A 21951-nucleotide genomic window follows, 5' to 3' on the forward strand; every position below is an offset into this window, starting at 1 on the left:
GACAAGAGCCCTTATCAATAAGCCAAATGTTGGCTGACTTGATTGGTTATCCATTGACCACTGAATTCAGCTAAGAGAATGGCTGCTTTTCAGATAGCACCTGAGTCATTTCATGTCTTTCCTTGCTTTTTTGTTAGTGGAAGATATAACACCTCTGATTATTTACTGAGTATTTGTGTTTTTACTTTGCTTTGTGATAAGTCTCTTCTCTTTCCCACAAGCTTGCTTTATGTGTGGGTCCTGAGGGAATGGAATGCGTCCCAATTAGGAAAATCATTCAAGTTTGGAAGGAAGGGATGTTAAAAATCATCAAATTCAAATAACTCTCCAGTGCTTTAGTCTCCTTTGTCTTTATAATTTGTCCTCTCAAAATCTTCAATGAAGGGAAGCGGATGCTTTTCTTTTAGCAGAAGAGCTCATCTACCTATAGATAGCACTAACTGGGCTGGCATACTTGGGAGGAAGAAGGGAGTGGAAGAGAAAGAGATGAAGAAGAGAGGAGGGATGGAATGTGCTACAATTTATTGAGCCCTTACTCTGGACCCAGCTCTGTGCAGACATGAATCACAGACATATCATGTGATTTGGGGTTGTGGCTCTAGAGTCCAGCAGTGTGCATGAGCAGAGTTAACACAGGAGCATGTTAGCAGAGTCCACATCTCTACCTTTTTCAATAATATCCTTTTTTGATTTCCTCATTTCTGCTGAGGTGATAGAGGGAGAGATAGTAGTTGTATATTAGGGTCAGAGGTGGGGGATCAGTATCATCAACCTCTCTGCTGCCCTTAAAAGCTTCATCTGCTCAGACCTAGAGGCAGCAGAGTTGCTCTTCCCTTAAAGGTTACAAAATGGTTTTGCTCACATATATTCGTGGTTGAGCAGGAATTTGAATCTAGGCCAGTTTAATTTTAGAGCCTGTGCTCTTAACCAGGCTTCACTGCCTTTCTAGTCAGTTCTCTCATACCTTTCACCTGCTTTCTATTCTCTATCATGCCTTCCTGTACTGCATCAAGATAGTGCAACAGCCCTATAATTTCCTGGTAGAGGGAAAGTAGTAATTTCTTATGCACATATCCAAAAAGTGTTAGATATTTTTTAAGGTAATAAAGAAAGGACATAAAAGTAGCAGTGTGAAAGCAAGTACAGGAGACAGGTAGAGAAGGTTGTCAGAGTTTGTGACCCTTTATGGAATTATTCCCTCACCAACTGACAAAGCAAGTCTCACCTTCCCTGAAGTTAAAACTTGGATGAGAGGCTTCCTTGTGGAACCATTCCGCTTCCCACCTCTGTGAGATAATGCAAACTAACCATGTACCCAAGCCCCATGAGAGGCAGTGTTCATAGTTAGGAGTGAGGGATCCAGAGCAAGTCTGAATCTCACCCATCCATTCTAGCTGATGACCATGGTTAAGTTATTTAGCTTCTCTGGGACTCCATCTGGAAAGTAAAGATAATAAGAGTACTCACCACATAGGGTTGTTGTGATGATTAAGTGAGTTACATATTTTCAGCACTTAGGACAGTACCTGGGATCAAGTCCTATCATCATCATTAGCAGCAACAAGCAGCAACATCCAGGAGTTTGGTTGTATTCTGTCAGACCGAAGTCTTCTCTCTGAGATCTCAGGTTGTTATTTGCACTTTGGAGGGGATTGAGAGAAGTTCTCTCTTTGTGCCTTCTCCATGCTCCACTGAATGGGCTCAGTCTGAATCACCAGTTGCTGGACATCTTCTGGGCACCAGGAATTTTGGTCAGCACAGATTCCAGGTTAGTTCTGTGAGCCCCTTTGAAAAGCTGTAACCAGATCTCCACAAAGTGGTACCTAGGAACTGGGTCAATTTTAAAATGGGATTAATGTATTGAAGGCTTTTGTATGATAAGAGATAGCAGGATGAGCTTAACTACTCACACAATTACATGCACACACACTGCAGGATGTGGCAAAAGAAATGGCCACATTTCTCTGCTGCTTCCTTCTCACAGCAATCACGATTGTCCGACTGCCTAGACTAACCTTCTGTGGACCCAATGAAACTGATCACTTCTTTTGTGACTTCACCCCTCTGGTCCATCTCTTCTGCATGGACACTTCACTGACCGAGATCATTGCCTATGCCACCTCTTCTGCAGTTACTCTGATCCCATTTCTTCTCATCACAACCTCCTACTCCTTCATTCTTGCTGCTGTCCTAAGAATTCCATCTGGCACAGGCTGGCAAAAGGCCTTCTCCACCTGCTCCTCTCACCTCACCATGGTCATGGTGTTCTATGGGACACTGATTGCCACATACCTCATGCCCTCAGCCAACTCTTCCCAACTCTTGCACAAAGGATTTTCTCTACTTTATCCTAGCACCCATGTTCAACCCCATCATCTATAGCCTGAGAAACAGAGACATCCATGAAGCCCTGAAGAAGTGCTTGAGTAAGAAGCCAGGTTTCCTTAGATGATGCAAAAAGGAAAAGAACTATATTTGTTCAATGGTTCATAAACTGGATTGAGTAATTTAGAGTCAACATAAAAGGCAACTACCTAAACTACTAGCTACCAAAGACTGATGACCAGATGCCTGTGAGTATGACTGTGGACACTGCTGAATTCTGACAGCCTCAGGTGAACTGGTGTCCCAGGAATGGTCTAAGCAGGTCAGATTCTGCTCCATTCTGCTCCAGGATCCTTGTGTAGAAGCTCATCTCCAAAATGAGCTGATAATGCTGGTCACTCATTTGTTCAAATACTCATTGAGGGTCTACTATGTCCAAGGCATTGTACACAATATAAGTGCAAAATAAACAAAAATAGAGGAAGTCCCTTCTCTCACTAAATTCACAGTCATAGGAGGAAGACAAACGTTAATCAAATAACTAGTGTAAAACTACATATGTAAATATAAAATTACACTTGTGATTCAAAATGAAAAATAATAAGATGACTACTACACACCTATTAGAATGGCCAAAGTCCAGAATACTGACAACACCAAATGCTGGTGAGGATATGGAGCAACAGAAACTCATTCATTGCTAGTGGCAATGCAAAACAGTACAAATGCTTTGGAAGACAGTTTGGGCATTTCTTACAAAATTGAACATACTTTTACCATATGTTTGAGAAATCACACCCCTTGGTATTTACCCAAATGAGTTGAGAACATATGTTCACACAAAAAACTGCACCTATTTATAGCAATTTTATTTATAATTGCCAAAACTTGGAAGCAACCAAGATGTCCTTCAGCTGATGAATGGAAAAATAAAATGTGATACATAGACAATGGAATGTTACTCAGCACTAAAAAGAAATGAGCTATCAAGCCATAAAAATACATGGAGGAAACTTAAATGCATAGTACTAAGTGAAAGAAGTCAATCTGAAAATGCTATATAGTGTTTTATCCCAATTATATGATGTTCTGGAAAAGGCAAAACTTTGGAGACAGTAAAAAGATCAGTGGTTGCCAGTCTTACACTCAAGACTTAGAAGTGGGAAACAAAGATTTGGGGAAATGAGGGCTAGGCAGAGGACCCATGATGAATCTATGATGCTCTATCTCCCCTGCTATTATGGTAGCAAGCTCAGTTGGAAGCTGGGGCATTGTATTTATTGAGTTCACCTCTTCCTGCCAGGCCCTCTGCCAGGCTCTTGCCTGAACTTGCTCCCTCTCCTACTGGCACATGTTCTCAGTAAGTTAGAATATAGGGTGTGGTGGGCATGTGTTTTTTGCTGTTTGCAACTCTAAAGAGCTGAGTTGACTTCTGAGTAGAAAAGCTGAGGCCAGTCAGCATTGCACACTCAGATGCTGCCTCCCTTCTTTTCTGGCTCCTACAAATTATGCTCCCCTAGTGCTGAGGTTGGATTATTTCTTGCCTAAATTTTCTTCTTTTTTTGAGTTAAGCAAAGAGATTATGTCAGCATGTGTGGGGGTTACTCAGAACCCTGTATGGGAAACAGCACATACGAGACTGTGCTGGGTATCTGAAAACATTCTCAGACCTTGCTTTATGAAGAGAGAATTGTCCTCTTCTTGCTCCTCTTGTAAACTAGGAAAATATTGTGTGATCATCTTAGGGTACTCCCGGTAAAAGTAAAACTTGTCAGCTTTCATTTATCCACAGGTGGCTCATTGGGAGCAAGGGTTAATGTCAGACTAGCTCTGCAGGAAATTGGATAGGAGAGCAGACTTTTGTGTCATGGGAAAGTTTTTAATTTTAGCTCTGCCACTTTCTTGTAATATGCTTTGGGCAAGTTACCTAAACTCACCAATTTTAGTCTTTCTCATCTGTAAAGGAGGACATGCCATGCCCATCTAACACTGTCCCTAAGTGAGAACATGCACTGTCTGTCTGGCCCATAGCAAGTGCTCAGTAAATGGTAGCTCTTGTAACTCTTCTCCTAGTTTCCACCTTCTGTACCAAATCCCAGCCAAAACTATTATGTAGTCAAAATTCATTTTTGACATTACAAAGTAATAAATATTCAGAATGTTTAAGGCCCAGAGAGAATGTATGGATTACACATCTTCTTCACAAGAAGTGATCCCCTAAGGGATTAAGTGGACTTTCCCCAGGTAACACAGACTAGAATCCAGAAATTCTATATCTGAGTCCCATCCTCTCTCCCCTATACCACCCCACCTACCAACTCAGTAGGTTTTCTCCTTGCCTAGGGACACATAAGGAACATTCCTGTATATGCCAGCATCACTGTTTGGTTATACTTGGCTAGGAGAGAGTGTAGTGTATCACAGCACATGCCAGAGCCATGGAACTCCCCCTCCAGCCCCAAGCCTTACATTCCATCTCCTACAAACCTGCAGCTCCACTCAGGTAACAAAGCCTCAGAATGTTTGTGGTCAGCACAATTACCATCAACTGGGAGAAACTTCTCCACTACTCCTTCTGCAGGAAGCCACAGTTCTCAACCTCTCAAATGGGGAAGGGGACATGTTGGGGGGTAGAACTGGCTTCCTATTTCCACTGAGACATGGCAATGAAACATGAAGCCTGGAGAGTCTCTTCCAAGTTAGTGAGGGCTGCAGGAATGGAGCAGCCACAGCCCCGCTCCCACACCTGAAAATAAACCCCAATACTGCCAAAGAACCCAGGGGTCTCATCTCACCCAAACCACTGGTTTTCTGACCTTAGAGATGGGCAAAGGTGCCTGAGAAGCCACCAAAGGTGAGGAAGAGGCTGAGCAGTCTCTGAGCCCCACCCTTGCACTCACTGAACAATTCTGTTTTGATGTATCTTATTTATTCCATTTAAAACTTCATTTGAATAAAGACTTCTGCTGCTAAATATGTGTACACACACACACAAACACACACAATTTTTTTTTTTTACTAGACCTTTCCTTCCATTATAGCTTCCCTTATTTTCCCTGCTGGAAAAACATACAAAAACATGAAGGTCATGTTTGGATTAGTTTACGTCCCATAAAGTCAAGGACAGTTGGTGTGCCCTGACTAAGAGGACAAGACAGAGAAAGTATTTAGAGAAGACCACAGCTTCTAGGATGATGATTTCTGCAGGAAATTTTGTATATCAGTTGCCTGCACTGTATTTTTTAAGCCTCTGAATCTCTGTAACTGACTTCTACCAGGTTGAAGCAACACTTGTCAGTGACTTTCCCAGGTTTATCAGGGATACCTGTCCTTGCGGGACACTGGACACCTCCAGGTAGCATGACCACACCCTGACATATTTGTGCCTTTAGGCTCAGGAGTGGGTTGGTCTGCAAAAGAAGACTTTTGTCACTCACAGACTTAGATTCCTTCTGAGGAGAAGTGAAGGGAAGGTTACACGATGACCTATAAGTTTCTGATTCTTGTCCCAGGGCTGTGCAGGCCTTTACTGGTAGATGAGAGGAATATAGATGTACAACCAACTAGATGGAGTCAGAAGAGAAGGTCATAGCCACTCCTGCCATCATAGGGAGTAGCTGTGTTTTCACAGAGACCTGCCACCCTGCTCTCTCTGATCTCAGGCAGGAGGGCAAGAAAGCCCACATACAATCTTGGTGGTTTCTCACCACACACACCTGCTCAAGCTCAAAGAATATGGGACCTTAGTAAGAGAGAGTCACAACTTTCAGGTAGAAATCAAGAGTCTTCAACACAAGGGGTCCACTCCTTGTGCCTGCTCCTGGGGTCTGACCACACCTCTAACCACTGAAAGAGTGGAGGGTTGTGGTATCTGCTTAGTTCTTTCTTAGCTGAGAGACCTGGGGGCAAGTCTCTTCAGCACTTTAGGTTTTAGGCTCTGAATCTGAAAAATCGGGAAGATTGGCTAAGTGTTTTCTAAGGAATATGCTGAGGATAACAAGTAACATTCATATCATACTTTAAATTTTATAAAGCTCTTTCACATAGTTTCTCATTTGGTCCTCATTTGGCTCTAAAGTAGAAATGATCCCCACAGCACAGATGAAGAAACTAAGATTCAAAGATGTTAAATGACTTCCTTAAAGTATATCTCTGAATGCCTTTTGGTTTCCAACCCTCTGTTATTTCCTTTACAGTGTACTCCTAGCTCTGAGTTCCATAATTCAGTTCTTCTCTTCTGGGTATGTGCTATAAACTGAAAGTGTTCCCCAAATTCATATGTTGAAACCTAATCCTCAATGTGATGGTATTGGTAGGTGGGGCCTTTGGGAAATAATTAGGTCATAAGGGTGGAGCACTCATGAATGGAATCAGTGCCCTTATAAAAGAGACTCCAGAGCTCTCCATCTCTCCTCTGTGCCTTGTGAGGACACAGCAAGAAAACGACATTCTATAAACCAGGAAGCAAGCTCTCACCAGACACCAAACCTGCTGGCACCTTGATCTCAGACTTCCCAGTCTCCAGAAATACAAGAAATTAATTTCTGTTGTTTATAAGCTACCCAATCTATGGTATTTTTGTCACAGCAGACTGAACATACTAAGACAGTACTTTTTAAATTTTTTAAATTTAGTTTTTATTGAGATAACATTGGTTTATAATGCTATAAGTTTCAGTGTACAACACTGTATTTCTACTTCTACAGCCCATATCACTCCTAGGGCCTAAATCAGGTAGGCATAATATATCATAGACATTACGTTAAAAAGCGCCAGGCACTTCCCTCATGGCACAGTGGTTAAAAATCCGCCTGCCAATGCAGGGGACACGGGTTTGAGCCCTGGTCTGTGAAGATCCCATATGCCGTGGAGCAACTAAGTCCGTAGGTAACAACTACTGAGCCTGCGCTCTAGAGTCCACGAGCCACAGCTACTGAGCCTGCATGCCACAACTACTGAAGCCCACGTGCCTAAAGCCCATGCTCTGCAACAAGAGAAGCCACCACGATGAGAAGCCTGTGCACCGCAACGAAGAGTAGCCCCCGCTCACCACAACTAGAGAAAACCTGCATGCAGCAACGAAGACTCAACCCAGCCAAAAAAAAAAAAAAAAAAAGTGCCAAACTTTCTGGCAGTATAGTATCTGGGAAAATGGTGTCAGTAGGGAGCTGCTTTGGATGCAGGTTTCCCAATCCCAATGTCACATTGGATTATGCCTTAAAAGCAAGAAAGTATCATTGTTGGTTATTATAGCTGGAATTAAAGAAAAAAAATGCTCTCTACCCTCAGCTTGGGATTCTATCTGTGTTCTTCTCATATTTCAATATTTTCCAATAATAAAAACAGACTCACTCATCTTAAAAAAAAAAAAAGAAGGCCTAAATGGGAACCCAGTGATTTCTCCATGTCTATGTGAGGTTTTGTCCATTCAGGAGGCATTTTGGCAGGTACTACTGCATGATAATGCAGCATCAATATTTTGTGTTCCCACTCCTTATCTGGCCAACTTCAAGTCTCCTAAACACCCAGATTCTGTTATCACCTATGATGCTTGATCAGTAACATGCACTGAGAAAACCAAACCATGGGTCTGACCTTCTGCTATATCCTTTTTCTAATTTAGTTTTTTTCATAGTTTTTTAGCATTCTTCTGGATTATTCAACAACATGGTGGGCTGCCCTGACATTGTCTTATTCACCATTTTTTTTCTGTTTCCTCCAAATGGATTGTAAACATCTAAAGGTCAGAAACAACATTAAGTTCTCAATGAAATCTTGTAGGTTTGGGTCTGAGTGGGTATACAGTTCTCTACCCTTCCCTGACTCCCAGGCCACAGCTGCCTCTGGTTGTTGAGCAGTTGGATCAGCACTTGGGATGATGGAGAGGAGTACATTAAAGAAAACATTTTCTCCATCAAAATGATCATTCATTTCTGCTATGAGGAACTCTTGTCTTGAGATATTCTTCCTGATATTCCTAAAATCGTCTCTCTAATAACCACTTCTCTCTTCACAGATGTTCACTCTACTTATCTCTCTCCTTCTCTTACTTTCTCCTCCCTTCCCAAATCTCCAGTTCTCCTAACTTTCAGGCCTGAAGTTATTCAAACATTTATAGAGCACCTCTTATGTTCCAGCACAATTGTTCAACATACACAGAGCAACACAGAGGTTTACAGAGCTTTGGGTCTAGAGGTGAGAGAATATTCCAAAGACAAGAGGGGAGAGAGGGAGGGAGAGTGAGAGAGAGAGAGAGAGAGAGAGAGAAAGAGAGAGAACTAGAGTGATTTTTTCAAGCAATTCAAAGGAATTCAATAACCAGTATGGCAGTACAGTGGGGGTGGGAGTGGGGAAGGACTGGCCAGCTGAGTGTAAGGAGTTAATAGGACCTGCTTAAAACCTATGGGAAGCCATTGAAGAGTTTTTTTTTAACATCTTTATTGGAGTATAATTGCTTTACAATGGTATGTTAGTTTCTGCTTTACAACAAAGTGAATCAGTTATACATATACATAAGTTCCCATATCTCTTCCCTCTTGCGTCTCCCTGCCTCACACCCTCCATATCCCACTGCTCTAGGTGGTCACAAACAACCTATCTGATCTCCCTGTGCCATGCAGCTGCTTCCCACTGGCTATCCACCCTACGTTTGGTAGTGTATATATGTCCATGCCACTCTCTCACTTTGTCACAGCTTACCCTTCCCCCTCCCCATACCCCTAAGTCCATGCTCTAGTAGGTCTGTGTCTTTATTCCCATCCTACCCCTAGGCTCTTCATGACAATTTTTTCCCCATAGATTCCATATATATGTGTTAGCATATGGTATTTGTTTTCTTCCTTCTGACTTACTTCACTCTGTATGACAGACTCCAGGTCCATCCACCTCACTACAAATAACTCAATTTCGTATCTTTTTATGGCTGAATAATATTCCATTGTATATATGTGCCACATCTTCTTTATCATTCATCTGTTGATGGACACTTTGGTTGCTTCCATGTCCTGGCTATTGTAAACAGAGCTGCAATGAACATTTTGGTATATGATTCTTTTTTTTTTTTTTCCAGTACGCGGGCCTCTCACTGTTGTGGCCTTTCCTGTAGCGGAGCACAGGCTCCAGATGCGCAGGCTCAGCAGCCATGGCTCACGGGCCCAGCCGCTCCACGGCATGTGGGATCTTCCCAGACTGGGGCACGAACCCATGTCCCCTGCATCAGCAGGCGGACTCTCAACCACTGCGCCACCAGGGAAGCCCCATGACTCTTTTTGAATTATGGTTTTCTCAGGGTATATACCCAGTAGCGGGGTTGAGGGGTTGTATGGTAGTTTTATTTTTAGATTTTTTTTTGTGGTACGCAGGCCTCTCACTGTTGTGGCCTCTCCCATTGCAGAGCACAGGCTCCGGACACACAGGCTCAGCGGCCATGGCTCACGGGACCAGCACTCCACAGCATGTGGGATCTTCCCGGACCAGGGCACGAACCCGTGTCCCCTGCATTGGCAGGCGGACTCTCAACCACTGCACCACCAGGGAAGCCCTATTTTTAGTTTTTTAAGGAACCTCCATACAGTTCTCCATAGTGGCTGTATCAATTCACATTCCCACCAACAGTGCAAGAGTGTTCCCATTTCTTCACACCCTCTCCAGCATTTATTGTTTCTAGATTTTTTGATGATGGCCATTCTGACTGGTGTGAGGTGATATCTCATTGTAGTTTTGATTTGCATTTCTCTAATGCTGAATGATGTTGAGTATTCTTTCATGTATTTGTTGGCAATCTGTATATCTTCTTTGGGGAAATGTCTATTTAGGTCTTCTGCCCATTTTTGGATTGGTTTTTTTGTTTTTTGTTTTTTGTTATTGAGCTGCATGAGCTGCTTGTAAATCTTGGGGATTAATCTTTGTCAGTTGCTTCATTTGCACATATTTTCTCCCATTCTGAGGGTTGTCTTTTGGTCTTGTTTATGGTTTCTTTTGCTGTTCAAAAGCTTTTAAGTTTCATTAGGCCCCATTTGTTTATTTTTGTTTTTATTTCCATTTCTCTAGGAGGCGGGTCAAAAAGGATCTTGCTTGATTTACGTCATAGAGTGTTCTGCCTATTTTTTCCTCAAAGAGTTTGATAGTGTCTGGCCTTACATTTATGTCTTTAATCCATTTTGAGCTTATTTTTGTGTATGGTGTTAGGGAGTGTTCTAATTTCATACTTTTACATGTACCTGTCCAGTTTTCCCGGCACCACTTATTGAAGAGGCTGTCTTTTCTCCACTGTATATTCTTGCCTCCTTTATCAAAGATAAGGTGAACATATGTGCGTGGGTTTATCTTTGGGCTTTCTATCCTGTTCCATTGATCTATATTTCTGTTTTTGTGCTAGTATCATACTGTCTTGATTACTGTAGCTTTGTAGTATAGTCTGAAGTCAGGGAGCCTGATTCCTCCGGCTCCATTTTTCGTTCTCAACATTGCTTTGGCTATTCGGGGTCTTTTGAGTTTCCATACAAATTGTGAAATTTTTTGTTCTAGTTCTATTAAAAATTCCAGTTGTAATTTGATAGGGATTGCACTGAACTGTAGATTGCTTTAGGTAGTAGAGTCATTTTCACAATGTTGATTCTTCCAATCAAAGGACATGGTATATCTCTCCATCTATTTGTATCATCTTTAATTTCTTTCATCAGTGTCTTATAATTTTCTGCATACAGGTCTTTTGTCTCCTTTTGTAGGTTTATTCCTAGATATTTTATTCTTTTTTTGTAATGGTAAATGGGAGTGTTTTCTTAATTTCCCTGTCAGATTTGTCATCATTAGTGTATAAGAATGCCAGAGACTTCTGTGCATTAATTTTGTATCCTGCAACTTTACCAAATTCATTGATTAGCTCTAGTAGCTTTCTGGTAACATCTTTAGGATTCTCTATGTATAGTATCATGTCATCTGCAAACAGTGACAGCTTACTTCTTCTTTTCTGATCTGGATTCACTTTATTTCTTTTTCTTCTCTGATTGCTGTGGGTAGAACTACCAACACTACGTTGAATAAGAGTGCTGAGAGTGGGCAGCCTTGTCTTGTTCCTGATCTTAGTGGAAATGGTTTCAGTTTTCCACCATTGAGGACGATGTTGGCTGTGGGTTTGTCATATATGGCCTTTATTGTGTTGTGGAAAGTTTCCTGTATGCCTACTTTCTGCAGGGTTTTTATCATAAATCGGTGTTGAATTTTGTTGAAAGCTTTCTCTGCATCTGTTGAGATGATCATCTGTTTTTTCTCCTTCAATTTGTTAATATGGTGTATCACGTTGGTTGATTTGCATATATTGAAGAATCCTTGCATTTCTGGAATGAACCCCACTTGATCATGCTGTATGATTCTTTTAATGTGCTGTTGGACTCTGTTTGCTAGTATTTTGTTGAGGGTTTTTGCATCTATGTTCATCAGTGATATTGGCCTGTAGTTTTCTTTCTTTGTGACATCTTTGTCTGGTTTTGGTATCAAGGTGATGGTGGCCTCATGGAATGAGTTTGGAAGTGTTCCTCCCTCTGCTATATTTTGGAAGAGTTTGAGAAGGATAGGTGTTAGCTCTTCTCTAAATGTTTGATAGAATTCGCCTGTGAAGCCATCTGGTCGTGGACTTTTGTTTGTTGGAAGATTTTTAATCACAGTTTCAACTTCAGTACTTGTGATTGGTCTGTTCATATTTTCTATTTCTTCCTGGTTCAGTCTCAGAAGGTTGTGCTTTTCTAAGAATTTGTCCATTTCATCCAGCTTGTCCATTTTATTGGCATAGCGTTGCTTGTAGTAATCTCTCATGATCTTTTGCATGTCTGCAGTGTCAGTTGTTACTTCTCCTTTTTCATTTCTAGTTCTATTGATTTGAGTCTTCTCCCTTTTTTTCTTGATGACTCTGATTTATCAATTTTGTTTATCTTCTCAAAGAACCAGCTTTTAGTTTTATTGATCTTTGTTATCATTTCCTTCATTTCTTTTTCATTTATTTCTGATCTGATCTTAATCATTTCTTTTCTGCTGCTAAATTTGGGGGGGGGTTGTTCTTCTCTAATTGCTTGAGGTGCAAGTTTTGGTTGTTTATTTGAAATGTTTCCTTTTTCTTAAGGTAGGATTTTATTCCTATAAATTCCCTCTTAGAACTGCTTTTCCTGCATCCCATAGGTTTTGGGTCATCGTGTCTCCATTTTCATTTGTTTCTAGGCTTTTTTTTTTTTTTTTTTCGGTACATGGGCCTATCACTGTTGTGGCCTCTCCTGTTGCGGAGCACAAGCTCCGGACGTGCAGGCCCAGCGACCATGGCTCACGGGCCCAGCCGCTCCGCAGCATGTGGGATCCTCCTGTACCGGGACACGAACTCGTGTCTCCTGCATCGACAGGCGGACTCTCAACCACTGTGCCACCAAGGAAGACCCCCCTAGGTATTTTTTGATTTCCTCTTTGATTTCGTCAGTGATCACTTCGTTATTAAATAGTGTATTGTTTGTGTTTGTATTTTTACAGATCTTTTCCTGTAATTGATATCTAGTCTCATAGTGTTGTGGTCGGACAGATACATTATACGATTTCAAGTTTTTGAAATTAACCAAGGCTAGATTTGTGACCCAAGAAATGATCTATCCTAGAGAATGTTCCATGAGCACTTGATCAAAATGTGTATTCTGTTGTTTTGGGATGGAATGTCCTTTAAATATCAATTAAGTCCATCTTGTTTTATGTATCATTTAAAACTTGTGTTTCCTTATTTATTTTCATTTTGGATGATCTGTCCATTGGTGAAAGTGGGGTGTTAAAGTCCCCTAGTATGATTGTGTTAGTGTCAATTTCCACTTTTATGGCTGTTAGTATTTGCCTTATGTATTGAGGTGCTCTTATGTTGGGTGCATAAATATTTACAACTATTATATCTTCTTCTTGGATCGATCAGTTGATCATTATGTAGTGTCCTTCTTTGTCTCTTCTAATAGTCTTTATTTTAAAGTTTATTTTGTCTGATATGAGAATTGCTACTCCAGCTTTTTTCTGATTTCCATTTGCATGGAATATCTTTTTCCATCCCCTTACTTTCAGTCTGAATGTGTCCCTAGGTCTGAAGTGGGTCTCTTGTAGACATCATATATACAGGTCTTGTTTTTGTATCCATTCAACCAGTCTGTGTCTTTTGGTTGGAGCATTTAATCCATTTAGATTTAAGGTAATTTTCGATATGTATGTTCCTATTCCTATTTTCTTAATTGTTTTGGGTTTATTATTGTAGGTCTTTTCCTGCTGTTGTGTTTCTTGCCTAGAGAAGTTCCTTTATCATTTGTTATAACGCTGGTTTGGTGGTGCTGAACTCTCTCAGTTTTTGCTTGACTCTAAACGTTTTAATTTCTCCATCAGATCTGAATGAGATCCTTGCTGGGTAGAGTAATCTTGGTTGTACATTTTTCTCCTTCATCACTTTAAATATGTCCTGCCAGTCCCTTCTGGCTTGCAGAGTTTCTGCTGAAAGATCAGCTGTTAGCCTTATGGGGATTCCCTTGTGTGTTATTTGTTGTTTTTCCCTTGCTACTTTTAATATGCTTTCTTTGTATTTAATTTTTGATAGTTTGATTAATATGTGTCTTGGTGTGTTTCTCCTTGGATTTATCCTGTATGGGACTCTCTGTGCTTCCTGGACTTGATGAACTATTTTCTTTCCCATATTAGGGAAGTTTTCAACTATAATCTCTTCAAATATTTTCTCAGGCCCCTTCTTTTTCTCTTCTTCTTCTGGGACCCCTATAATTCGAACGTTGGTGTGTTTAATATTGTCCCAGAAGTCTCTGAGACTGTCCTCAGTTCTTTTCATTCTTTTTTCTTTATTTTCCTCTGCAGTAGTTATTTCCACTATTTTATCTTCCAGGTCACTTATCCATTCTTCTGCCTCATTTATTCTGCTCTTGATCCCTTCTAGAGTAATTTTAATTTCATTTATTGTGTTGTTCATCATTGCTTGCTTTCTTGTTAGTTCTTCTAGGTCCTTGTTATATGTTTCTTGCATTTTGTCTATTTTATTTCCAAGATTTTGGATCATCTTTACTATCATTATTCTGAAGTATATTTCAGGTAGACTGCCTATTTCCTCTTCATTTGTTAGGTCTGGTGGGTTTTACCTTGCTCCTTCATCTGCTGTATGTTTTTCTGTCCTTTCATTTTGCTTAACTTACTGTATTTGGGGTCTCCTTTTCGCTGGTTGCAGGTTGTTAGTTCCTGTTGTCTTTGGTGTTTGTCCCCAGTGTCTAAGTTTGGTTCAGTGGGTTGTATAGGCTTCCTGGTGGAGGGGACTACTGCCTGTGTTCTGGTGGATGAGGCTGGATCTTATATTTCTGGTGGGCAGGTCCACGTCTGGTGGTGTGTTTTGGGTTGTCTGCAGCCTTATTATGATTTTAGGCAGCCTCTCTGCTAATGGATGGGGCTGTGTACCTGTCTTGCTAGTTGTTTGGTATAGGGTGACCAGCACTGTAGCTTGCTGGTCGTTGAGTGAAGCTGGGTCTTGGCGTGAGATGGAGATCTCTGAGACATTTTCACCATTTGATATTACGTGGAGCTGGGAGGTCTCTTGTGGACCAGTGCCCTGAAGTTGGCTCTCCCACCTCAGAGGCACAGCACTGCCTCCTGGCCGGTGCACCAAGAGCCTTTCATCCACACAGTGTTCTTTAGGAATTCTGTGGTATATTGTTCTTTGTTTTCTTCCTTTCAAGCATTTTTTTTCCTTACTTAGTAGCAGTGAAATTTCCAGGAATGAAGCAATAGGCAGGTGAATGGTCTCCAATTCAAAGCTAGGCATTTGTCAACCTCTTGCTAGTTCTTGTTTTCCTGATTTCCCTGGAAGGAGAACTAGGAGGTGGTGCCAGGCTCCGTCCCTACTGCTTCCCCATGTGGGCCGGTGCACACACGTCCTCTCTCTGCATCTGCTCTTGGAGAGGCAGCTTTCTGAGAGATAAGTGCTTCTAGACACCAGAACTCCAGGCTAAGATCAGAGGAACAGGACAGATTGCTTTCATTTCCCCTGAAATGGCTGCTGGTGTTGGAGGGTCTCCTGCAGAGGCCGGGAGTGGCTCTGTTTCACCGTGGGGACAAGGACACTGGCAGCAGAAGTTCTGGGACGTACTCCTTGGCATGAGCCCTCCCAGAGTCTGTCCCATTGAAGAGTTTTAAACTGGGGAGTGACATGATTAAATATGCATTTTTAAAGGCGCTCTTCGGGACTGAGGCAGAAAACATCCAAGCTGATCTTAAAGGAGGCTGGTATCCAGTGACCCAGGTGAGAGATAAGGATTAGTGTAATGGCCCTGGAGTGATAAGAAGTAGGCTGATTTGAAAAACATTTAGGCAAAGTTATAATTTAAAACACTTGGTGGTTGATAACATTAACATAACTCTTTAGGCCCAGGATGGAGCTGCTCCTGCCCCAGGTGCCATGTCAGCAAACTGAAATTTTTTATAGCTTTTGTGTTCTTGTAAATGCTTTGCTTGACTGGTCAACACATCAACTCTAGGCTCTATACTTATTTCCTTGTTCCTTCTCACCCCAAACAGTCAACCAGATATTTTTCTCTTCTTTGCTCTTTATTTTCTATTCTATAAAAGCTTCCTGCTTTCTGCCGCACTTTGAGGTTCTCTGAATGGAGACTGTGTACTTCAAGAAGTGTTAAATAAAATTTGCTCCTGTCACCAAAATTGTCTTCTTTAATCATTTTTTAACAATAATATGTGGTAGTGTGGTAGAGAGAGTAGTCTAAAAGGATGCTTTGAATCTGACTTGGGCAACTGAGAGTTTAGTCAAGCTTTCCCTGGGGTGGTAATGGGGCTGCGGGGGTGGAAATCAGGCTGAGTGGGAGGAAGCTGAGTTCACTAAGCTGAATTTTGGATACTGTACTTGAGGTGCCTGCGTGGTGCTCAAGTGAGAGACCAGGTTGCACATAGAGATGTGCATCTTTGACACAGAGATATAGTAATCAAACTCATCAAGAAGTCTTTCCTCAATTACTCCACTTCAGGGGCCTGTCAGTGTGACAGCAGCCTCGGGTGAGGGGCAGTGATTTCTCAGAGTGATGCCAGCTGAAGAGAGGAGAGTTTATAACAGCATTTCCTGAAGTATAGTTACACTGAAAAATTGTTCCCTGAGAAATACCTCACACACACACACACACACACACACACACACACACACACACACACACACATTGTTCTATGACATAACCAGTTTGGGAAAAGCTACATATTTAGGGAATGTTAAGAGAATATTAAGGAGTGACACAGCACAGTCTGCAGTAAAGAACATTTTCTTTTTGTTTAACTCAGCTTTCCCGATGAGCCAAACCTGGCCAGAAATTATTCCAGAATCTTAATGTCTCAGGGCAAAGGAAGATAGTAGAATTATTATTGGATGTTACTATTAATAAACTGAAGCTGAGAGGTTAAGGGTTTCTCAGTATCTCACAGCTAACAGAAATAAAGCTGAGACTGAAACCCAGATCTTGGGACTCTAAACCTGGAGCTCCCTCTACTAACCAAATCATTTCTACTAGTGCCCGCTGGATTGCACCTTGGAGTTTGCTCCTGACAGTACCCTTACATAAGGACAGTCCAGCTTTTGAGACATGGAAATCTGAAAATAGTGACTCAATCAAACTGGAGACTACAGATCTTCTGGAAGGAAGCTGGAGGGAGGGTGGAGAGAAGGTGGAGTGGCTTAAGAGACATTCCTAAGTCTCAGTCCTAGAAAACTTCTTAAAATATTGATTCTTGGGTTCCACTCCAGTCTCTCTACCTGAATGGGACTGAAGAAGTATGGTGGGGTCAGGCCTACTTATTCTTGAACAGATCCACAGGTAATTCTGAGATGTCACCTTGATTGAGAAGCACTGCCCTTTTCTAGACAAAAACCAATGTCAAAATCTCCCCAGAACCCACCAGTTCTCATAGATTTCTGCCTGAACCAACTTGGTCTTCGAGTTTTTCCTGAGTTGCAGAGAAACTGGCTTAGACATTTGGGTGGGTTGTGGAGTAAGCTTCTAAAAAGCCACGGGGGAAGGATTGTATCGTTGAGACTAAAGAGGGCGGGCCCAGCCCCACTTCCTCTGTCTCCTCATCTGGGCTTCCTGTCGTCACAGTGTGATCACATTTATTCCCCCTTCACTTCTGCTTTTACACAAATAGCCCCGACATCCGTGTTACCAGCCTTGTCTCGGCGCCTCATTGATAATCACCAATTCTGCCTAAAGGACTGAGGAAAAGAGCCTGCAAAAGGTAAGATTGGTGATATTTTAATCTGGTTTGAGAGCAGAGACCTGAACCATATTATGTGGGCTAGGGTATCTTCTTAGGAGTCTCTATATACCTCTCTAGTAACTACAATTTCCTGAAACTTTTGCAAATATTTACTGCAAGTAGTAAAATTATGAACAAGATTCTAGTGACCCTCAAAAGGCAATGAGGCCAGAAGGAGTTTCAATTAACCGGATTCCCATTATCTGATATTTCTTTGGATCAGGGCATTTATGTGCTTAAATTGCTTCAGAACTTGAATTTCTCTGTTTGGTCATTTCTGTTGACCAGAGTCATCTGTACAAGATGAAGTTGGGGAGGTTTCCTACATGTGCTGATCTTCAGAAGATTTGTCTTGTGATTTTAAAGTGAGCAGAGAACCAAAAGTCATAGCTATTTTAAAAGGTAGCTGGGAGATGCAGATCTTCTTCATTTGAGAAATTTTCAAAAGTAAAGTTAGTGACTCCCACTGTGATTCCTCAGAGACACTAAACAGAAGAACTAATATATATCACAATACTCAGCTCAGAGTCAAGGACACAGGACATACTCAGAAACTGTATTTCGAGAAGTAAAAGCTAGACACCACTAAGAGATACTTAGATTGGTTGTTTTTAAAGGGCAGGAAGACCACTGTGATCCTCATGTTTCCTCCAAATAAAATTGTCCTTAGTATTCAAAACTAGAATATTGATAAATATAATATGGCATGCACCAACTTTGCATGACTTGCAAAACAAACTTGATATTGCAATGATTTCTAATTCAGGCCCCATAACTAATAACTGAGGTCTTATGGACTCAGAAAGTGATAGCTAAGCTTTGCTCCTGGCTTTCTGTAACCACTATAGTCACTGGGGGTAAGGTTACCACAGGGAACTCTAGATGAAAGCTTTCTCCTTCCAATATTTGCAAGGATCTTACTGGGAATGGAGAGGAAAGTCCCCTAGAACCACACTCACCCACCTAACAATGAGGCATGGGAATGGGGAAAATGGCTCTAGATTCCCAAAGCACCTCAGGGGCTATTGCGCTTTGAATTTAAAAAATAATCAGATGTTAAGTACCTCCTAGGACCAGGCACTGTGCCTGGGAGGAAGGGGGCAAAGTAGAAAGAAAATATTTGTCCAGCAAAAAATCTTGCCTTTACGGAACTCCCTTGGGAGATAAGAAATATCAGATATGTATGCAAGGGCTTTGGAAGAGAACTGAGCAAAAGCAGAATCTTAGCTGCTGGCTAAACAAAGATGTTTTGCTTTCTCAATCTCTACCAGAATCTGCACTATTTTGAAATTGTGGTTGAATTAGAGCAGAGGCTGAACTGAAACATGATTTCCTGTGATGTTTCCTGTGTGGGCCAATTAGAATATTTATGCTTTAAATGAAAGGATTGGACACCTTTATACCAGCAAAGAATGATTCAAAGGCCAGCCTTTTACATCTACTACTATCTAAGTGACCTTGCATTTGGTAATTGACAAGAGACACACACTGGAAACCTCAAACTCTGTTGATCTTTAGTTTCTTATGTCCTCAGGTTGACTTCTGACCGTGCAGAGGGCTTCAGACTAGGACGTGAGGTCTGTTTAAACTTCCTCACTCCTACTTTGCAACATGCCAGCAGCTAGGCATATGCTAAACACTGGAGACCCAAGGATAACTGTTGTGGTTATCAATTTCAAAGCATTTGTAGAGTAACATGAAGGACAGACACAGCAATACACAAATATGACACAATGTGATCTTTTCTATAATGGAGCAAGCGTGTGCACAAAATGTAGGAGTTCAGGAGTGTGCCAAAGACTCCCTGGGAGAGGTGACTGCTTGGGTTCATTTTCAAGGAAGGATGAGTTTGCTATGGAGACTGGGGGTAATGGCGTTTCAGACAAGACACAGTATATGCAAACTCAAAGAAATGTGAACACCCAGGCATGCTAGAAATGAGAGTAAGCAAATGAGATTGGACTATAACAAACCATGGTTGCAGGACCACAGGAAGTAGGAATTTTTCCTACTTGGTTCTAGAACCCCAACACCTGAAAGTGGAAGGCAAGATCTCTAACCAGGAGGGTCCCAAGCCCAGCCCTGGATGGAGCTATGCCTGAAACCTCCACTTGACCGGCTTGATGGAATGTGGCTTGAAATGAGGGTGAGAGTCAGATTTCTTCTTCTTCAACCTAGGTTTCCCCCCTAGATTCAAGTGAAAGGTGGAGCTTTTTGCAAGGTTACAGCCATTCTCTTTCTCTCAGCTTCTGTTTCCGGAAATGCTGTGTTGATTTAGTCACGGTGGTTTGGTTTATGATCCTGAATTAGTCAGCCTACAGTACTTCCTGTACCGAGTGAGCATCCAATGTGTGCAGATCACCATGGGCCTAGAGACTGGACACCTGCCTTCAGGAACCTCCAGGACCCAGCTACCACTGCAGGTGCAGAGTAATGCAGAGACATTAGACAGCTCTGCAGAGTGGGCCTCCAGGGTGGCTGCTGGGACAGAGGAGGAGAGGATTGCAACTGGAGGTTGGGTGGTCAGTTTGGGAAGGCCGTCTGGAAGTAGGCCTTCTGAAAGAGGAAGATAACATTTTTCCAAAGCCAGTGGGTGAGCCCTCAGGCCATTCATCTCTGTGTTGGGATATAGAGGCAATTCCTCTATTCATTTCCCATTTCACAGTAGAGTTCCTACCCAAGCAGTAGCAACAATACATCCTAGCTATGGCCAAAAGTTGTTCAGCCACAAGGATACATTTCCATAGCCATTTAAAATAAATGCACTATATTCCAAGTGTTAGAATGTTGATACTTAAAGGGAACTTAGAGATTATTTAAGCTTAAATAAATTGTCCAACTCATAGTGGGAGCCCTGTTTTGCTAGTATAACATTCCAATCTGTGTATTTTTCAGGTCAGGTGACTTGTCCAAAGTCATAAAATTACTTAACTAGTTATCTAGAATGTTTCCTGAGTCTCTGTGAAATGTTCTTTTCTCCACACTACACTATACACCTTTTCTTATAGACTTCTTTTTAAATAGGCATCATTAAACTGTGTTATTTGTTCACATAAAGAAGTTACCAGTGCTTTTAACATAGGTAGACATGAAAATATAACTTAACTATAAATCCAGATGATCTGAAATCAATATGCTAACAAATCAAGTATTTAATATTTATTTAATTTGTCAAACTTTTGTTTGACATTTTATATTTCAGGAGAACTAGATTGAAAAATAAAGGTGAGAAATGATTTTGAAAACTCACATCTTTTAAAATTTGTTCAAGTAAATTTGAACTCATGGCTTAATATTTACTCTATATTAGGAAAAATAGAGGCCTTAAGGAATTATCCCATGGTTTATTCTTCTAAACATAGTTATTGTAGAATCACAGTGTTTATACCATGAGGGACTTAAATCGTAATGATTTCAAGATAGGTATCCTTCAGATCATTTACTTATGTTCAACTTTTTTTTTTTTACTTTTGATTTTGACAAAAATTTGTACTTACAGAAAAGTTACAAAAACAATACCAAGAGTTTCTGAACCCCCTTCATTCAGGTTTCTCAAATATTAACGTTTTATCAAATTTTCTTTACCCTTCTCCAGCTTTCTCATTTGAGAGTAATTGTTGACATGATATCTTTTCCCCTTAAGTGTTTTAGTGTGTATTTTCTACAAACGAAAACATCCTCTTATATATCCACTTTACAAGGATCAAAATCAAGATTTTAACACTGATACAATACTATTACCACTCTATAGATTTTATTCAGATTCCACAAATTGCCTACTAATATTTTTTACAGCAAAGGGAAATCTCTGATCATACATTGTTTTTCACCGTCGTCTTTCTAGTCTCCTATCTGGAATGGTTCCTGAGGTTTTTTTGTGTGTGTTTCATGATGCTGATATTCTTGAAGAGTACAGGCAAGTATTTTCTAGACTGTCTCTCCATTTTTGTATTTCTGATGTTTCCTTGTGACTAGATTCAGGCTATACCAACTTTTGATAAGAATATCAGAGAAACGGCTTTCATTATCCCACAGAGAGCCTTGTCCACCATGGGCATATCTTGCCTGAACACACCATGAACAGGTCTCTAGGACAGGGACCCTCCACAGTAAAATTCTACATATTTTATGCTAAGGAAAGAGAACCACTAGTCCACTGACTCTGTAACAATAGTAACTGTTTTATGTAACTGTTCCTGATTTACAGAGAGGCCTTGTTATATAAGTCCCTGTCTCAGTTCAGCTGCTAGGAACATCTATGATTTTTCTGTTGAGCGATGATCTTCCTAAGCTCCCAAATGGAGGAAAATGAGACACCCAAGA

At 41.1% G+C, this 21951-nt stretch overlaps 1 pseudogene across 1 annotated transcript; it reads left to right on the forward strand.

The window, feature by feature from the left end:
* Positions 1–1950: 1950 nt before the first annotated feature.
* LOC307064823 (olfactory receptor 11A1-like) lies at positions 1951–2452 on the forward strand (annotated as a pseudogene). The gene has a single exon. The product of its transcript is annotated as an olfactory receptor 11A1-like (transcript).
* The last annotated feature ends 19499 nt before the right edge of the window (positions 2453–21951 follow it).

The sequence above is a fragment of the Hyperoodon ampullatus genome (genome assembly GCF_949752795.1).
Source record: "Hyperoodon ampullatus genome assembly, chromosome: 2".
In the NCBI taxonomy this organism is placed as follows: Eukaryota; Metazoa; Chordata; class Mammalia; order Artiodactyla; family Ziphiidae; genus Hyperoodon; species Hyperoodon ampullatus.